The 5,598-nt window shown below is 42.6% G+C and overlaps 1 pseudogene; it reads right to left on the bottom strand.

The window, feature by feature from the left end:
• Positions 1-2,160: 2,160 nt before the first annotated feature.
• On the bottom strand, positions 2,161-3,413 carry LOC138163689 (nucleolar complex protein 4 homolog pseudogene; annotated as a pseudogene).
• Between the last annotated feature and the right edge of the window lie 2,185 nt (positions 3,414-5,598).

Raw genomic sequence — 5,598 nt, 5'->3', positions numbered from 1 at the left:
CTGATAGGGACTTTAAAGATCATATAATGACCTGCTGCCTGCCCCCATTTTACAGATGAAGAAACTGAGGCCCAGAGAGATTGGGTAGCTTTCCCAAGCTCCATAGGTAGAAAATAACAGTAAGAATACCAGGATGAAGCAGCACAGGAAGTCCCTAGACTGGAAACCCAGCCCTCTTCGCACCTTCCTCCTCCTCTTCCTTTTCATCTCCACTATAATGGTCATTGTCATCATTGTCATCACCAGAATAATGAATCAAAAGTAAACACATACATAGAAGAGGATAGAATAGACAGTGTTTTGAATGACTTTAATTCCTGTGATAAAATTAATCTGTTGATTTTACCCTTTACCTCTGGTGCCTTTGATTAGTATTTTCATTTATCTTTTAGAGAGAGAGAGAGAAAGAGACAGAGAGAGGAGAGGGAGAAAGAGAGAATATATAGAATAAGTTAGAAATAACTAGGTGAATAGCAGATATATACAGAGTAATATTCTCCTTTACCCCTCTAAAAAGCACAATCATAGGCATCAAGATTTAAGATAAACTGTGTATATAATAATGGTAATGAATATACATATATGTATTGTGTTTGTATATACATACACATTTGTATATGAGGTATATGTACACACACACACACACACATATATATATACACACATATGTGGGGGGGGCAAGTTACAAAAAAACCCTTTATTTGTCTCAGTTTCCCCAGTTGAAAAATGGGGATACTAGTAGCATGTACCTCCTAGGGTTGTGAACATTCAATGAGATAACTGTAAAGCACTTAGCACACACAGTTCCTGGCACATAGTAGGCATTATATAAATGTTAGCTATTATTATCATCATCATTATTATTATTCTAAAATGACAAGAAACATAATCATGTAAAGTAGAACATCAATTGTCAGATTCTCTGTAATGAATTTCTAAATAGGAAGAACAAAAATCTTAATAATAAGTGTTTTGGAAAAATGAATGGCGCGCCTGAGAGATAGTAGATCCCCCTTTCCAGAAGGTTTTCAAGTATAAGCTCAGTGACTGGTTATTGGTGGTGCTGGACTTCTTGGTCATGTATGGGTAGGATTGGGTCTCCTTTGGAATCTCTTCCAAGTCAGTTTCTGTGATTCTATATTTAGGGAATAGAATTACAAAAGCATTAGAATTGAAAGGAACCCGGCTCTTAAGGCTTCCTAGGCCTTCTACGTGGAGGAGGCCTTGGAGTTCATCTAGTCCAAACCCCTCATTTTATAATTGAGGAAACTGAGGCCCAAAGAGATGAGGTGACCTACCTAAAGTTACATTGCCAGATGGTTGCAGATCTAAGATTAGAACCCCAGAGCTTTTTGACTTTTTCTTTTACGCTGTACAAAGAAGCTTTCATTGGCTAAAATTCTAACTAAATGCTCAACCAGACGTCCCTTTCCAATTATCCACCCAGTCACTAGGACTGACCAACCAAGGGGCAGTTATGGAAGCCTTCTGTTCATTGAATAAACAGTTATTGATTGCTTATCATGGGTCAGAAAGGATACCAGGCCTGTGGGACCCAGGATATATTCCCTGCCCTTAATGAGCTCCTACTCTATTTGTTAGTGCCTTCTCCCTAGCCTACCTTCTATTGCTGTCCAGTCATTCCAGTTGTGTCCAATCTTCATGGCCCCATTTGGCAAAGAAACTAGAGTGGTTTGCTATTTCCTTCTCCAACTCGGGAAACTGAAGCAGACAGGCTTAAGTGATTTGCCTAGGGTCACACAGCTAGTAAGTGTCTGAAGTAAAATTTGAACTCAGGTCTTCCTGACTCCAGGCCTGGCACACTGTCCATTGTGCTACCTAGTTGCCCAAGATTAAAGAGTTAACCAAGCGGACACATTGTGAAAGGTTTTAAATTTTCGGTTGTGTTTGACTCTGCATGACCCCCATTTTGGTTTTTTTTTTTGGCAAAGATACTGTAATGTTTTGTCATTCCCTTTTCCAGCTCATTTTACAGATACAGAAACTGAGGCAAACAGGATCAAGTGACTTGCTTAAGGTCACACAGCTAGGAAGTATCTGAGGCTGAATTTGAACTCATGAAGATGAGCCTTCTGGACTTCAGGCCCGGGACGCTATCCACTGTGACACCTTCCATTTACTTTGTATTATATCAATATATCACCCTCCTGATATCATTGGTCCTGTTTGAGAATGAAGGACGGACAACAATATTGTATACATCCCATAAGCAGGGAAGTGTGAGGAATATAAGAGCATGTCGGCCAGTGGAAAAAGTGGGCTTAGACTTTAAGTGGAAAAGAGATGGCCTCGAATATCTATAGAGCTTCTGTTAGAATTCAGGGTCCCAGAGATTATGCTTATGAATCAGGTTAATGAACCCTCTCAAGGCCAAGAGGCTTATGGCACCAGCAATGTCATAGGCACTAGTGAGGAAATCAAATAATCAAGCCAGAGACCAAGGAAGGCTGGTGCACGTAGAGCAGGATGGAATCATGCATGAAGTTGAACATGAGATTCTTGGAGAGACCAACAGGCAGCATTTGTGCTCAAGAAAACTAAACCACATATTTTCAAAGGCTTGTGTCTTTAAAACAGCAGCATTCTGTACTTCACATAAAGACTAGATATGTCACTGTATTAGTGGGGCAGGCTCACATCTAAGATCAGAGTAAAGGTATGAGGTATCTCTTGGTGTGTTTTTGGGACCCTGGCCACAAAATCAACAGTGGCCTGCTTTGTATGGTGCTCCTAGAACCAAGAGATCAGCAGAGATGAATCAGCCTTGGTTGGAATAAGGCCTTCTACCATAGACAAGATTATTGCTGTGTGTCCTTTCTTCTTGAAGAAGACCAATGACATCATGAGAGTGATGCCTTGATTTGCAAGTAAATTTAACTGAAGCAGAGCTGAACAAAATTATCAGCCTCTCTCTCTTCTCCAGAGTCATCAAAGTTCAGTAGCAGGACATTGGCGATGGCCCAGCAGACAAGAGGAGACCTCCAGGGAACAAAGAGCTGCCACCCCATTTGACTTTCTCCAGTGGGTGTGCCCCTGCTAGCTGTACGCACTTCATGGGTATGCAAAAGGCAAGTTCCTTGACCTTGGAAGAATGATGGCCCCAAATTCCAATAGCTAATTGCAGCTGTCATTTATATTGGTCTCTCATTCATACTTTATACTTCTGAAAGGCACTTCTGGACCCTGCCTTTGGCTGCTTTTTCACCACAGAGGTGCCCCATGAAGAGCTCCCTTTGTTCCAGCAGGATTCTAGGGAGCTGGCTGCAGGTGTGGATGGTGCTAAGAATGTCATCTTCCTGCTCAGATTTTAGCACCCCTGTGGTGTCAAATATAGGATTAGTTCTGCTCTGGCTCTTCAGGATGGTTTCTAGCCAATAGCCCAGCTCCGCCATGCAGGACTCCAGCTCAGGCCCCTGCTCTGTGTGGCCTTGTGGGTGGTGTCTCCTAGCTTATGTACATGTATATGCTGCCTTCTCATTAGAAAATATTTTGTCTAGGATAGGGTCTGTTTTTGCCTTTTTTATCACCGTTCCCCCAACCTCTTCACCTTTACTCCTCTAATTTCCACTTACATGCATGACTCAGGATCTTTAGAGCGTATTTCTTATTTCTCCCCCTCAGTGTTCTAAGGACAATTCTAAGGGGCTGTAGTTTCTAACATTGTAGCTCTTGAACCCCCACTGGTGTGTTCTCCACTATCAATCAACGAGTTGACTCCATAGCTTTTAGAAAAGGTTATCTATTAAGATATACTATCTACAAAGTATAATTACTAGAAAACATTCCCCCAAACCAGGAAAGGCACTCTCCCCTTGCACAAACAGTGTCTCTAAGGAGAATGGTATCACACTAATAGTACAATAGTAGTGGGGCTCATATGGTGAGAAGTCAAGTTTCCATATGGTTGAACTGGAAGCAGTAAGAGAATGGGCATGCTTCAAAGACTAGGGAATGTCCAAGGACTGGCCCTTCTTTGGCTTGTCTGCCATTGTGCTTTGTATCCTCAGTGTTTAGCACAGAACCTCTTCCATAGTAAATGCTTAAGAAATGCCTGTTGATTGATTGATTCATTGAGGAGGTCCTTAAGTCAGGAAACAAGAGGAGAGTGATGCATAAAAGGGTGAGACATCCCTGTTGTCCTTAACCAGACAGCCTAGAAAAGAAAAAAGAAAACCAAAAAACCACTGTTTGTTGAATAGAATTGAATGGAAGGAAATTGAAAGGCAAGGGATGGGGAGAGGAAAAGCTTGCTGCCTGTCACTGGGGTTCAGCTGAAACTTTAGCCTTGTCCTGTCCCTGTTTTCTCCCGCTCCCATGACAACTGTCCCCTTGCGCAAACCTTCCCGCCTGCCTTCACTAGCGAGTTGACAAGGCTTCTTTGTTGGTTTCCTGAGAGAGTGGATGAAAAACACATTGGGAATTCATCAAAACACCAGGGCTCTAACTGCTTCTGAATGAGATAGAATTAGAAAATGGTTTTAAATTGAAAACTTAATTTTCAATTAGTGCACATTCAGGCAGGAGTGGGAGGGACTAAAGGACCTGCCACTTGTTTGGGTAATGCACTTTTTAAAGAGACATGCTTGCCAGCTATTCGTTTGCTTCCCCTGCGCTTCTCCCTCCCACCACCCTAAGTGTTTTTTGCCCTATAATTTAACAGCCACTCAGTCCCAGTCCTGCTGGGTGTTTGATCCTTTGGCTGACTTAGAGGCTTATAGTGGTGGTAGCAGGAACCAGCTTTCAGTCTATAGCCCTCATGACTGGCTTGGGTGGAATCATTGGGACCTCATGCCCTGTAGGGATGTCACTCAGTCAATAAACGTTTATTTAGCACCTACTATGTACCAGGTGAGCGTGTCACTGGAACAGACACAGCCCCCTCTGATACTTTTTGTTTTTAAAGACTAACTTATTTCTTTTCTGTGGCTTACTTGGCCGTCATTCATCATAAACTCAAAGAGTGTGCTCTGTGTGACTTTTGGGCCTCGGGTTAGGGGTGCTAGGGATCACAAGACAGTTAGTCAATAAACAGAAACCAGAGATACAATGTATGTGAGTGAAGCCCCCAAGGCTTTGTCCCAGATAGCCTAAACATGGGAAGCTTGGGGTGTAGCGGACAGAGCACCAGGCCTGGAGTCAAGAAAACCTGAGTTCAAATCCATCCCCAGACACTTACTGACTGTGTGACCCTGGGCAAGTCACTTAACCCTGTTTGCCTCAGTTTCTTCATCTGTAAATTGAGCTGGAGAAGGAAATGGCAAACCACTCCAATGTCTTTGGCAAGAAAACCGGAAAATGGGGTCATGAAAAATGGCTGACCAACAACAAAAGCCTCAACTCTGCAGTGAAGAAAACAGCAGCTCTTCTCCAATGTAACAATAACTGATTGTGAGTAGGGATTATTTCATGATTTGTGCTTATGTGTCTGCTGTGCCTCGGGCACTGTGCAAAGCATTGGAGATACAAAGAGAGGCAGACAGTCCACTCTTGAGGAGATCACAGTATAATGGGGAGACAACATGAAAGCAGCTCTAAACAAGATATAGACAGTAAAAATTGGAGATGATCGACAGAGGG

Source organism: Petaurus breviceps, unplaced genomic scaffold, assembly GCF_028583685.1.
Source record: "Petaurus breviceps papuanus isolate PSGF00001 unplaced genomic scaffold, PetGlider_PUasm1.0 188, whole genome shotgun sequence".
NCBI classification, from domain to species: domain Eukaryota; kingdom Metazoa; phylum Chordata; class Mammalia; order Diprotodontia; family Petauridae; genus Petaurus; species Petaurus breviceps.
Note: the sequence above shows the minus strand (reverse complement) of the source record. Positions and strands in the feature narration are given on the sequence as shown.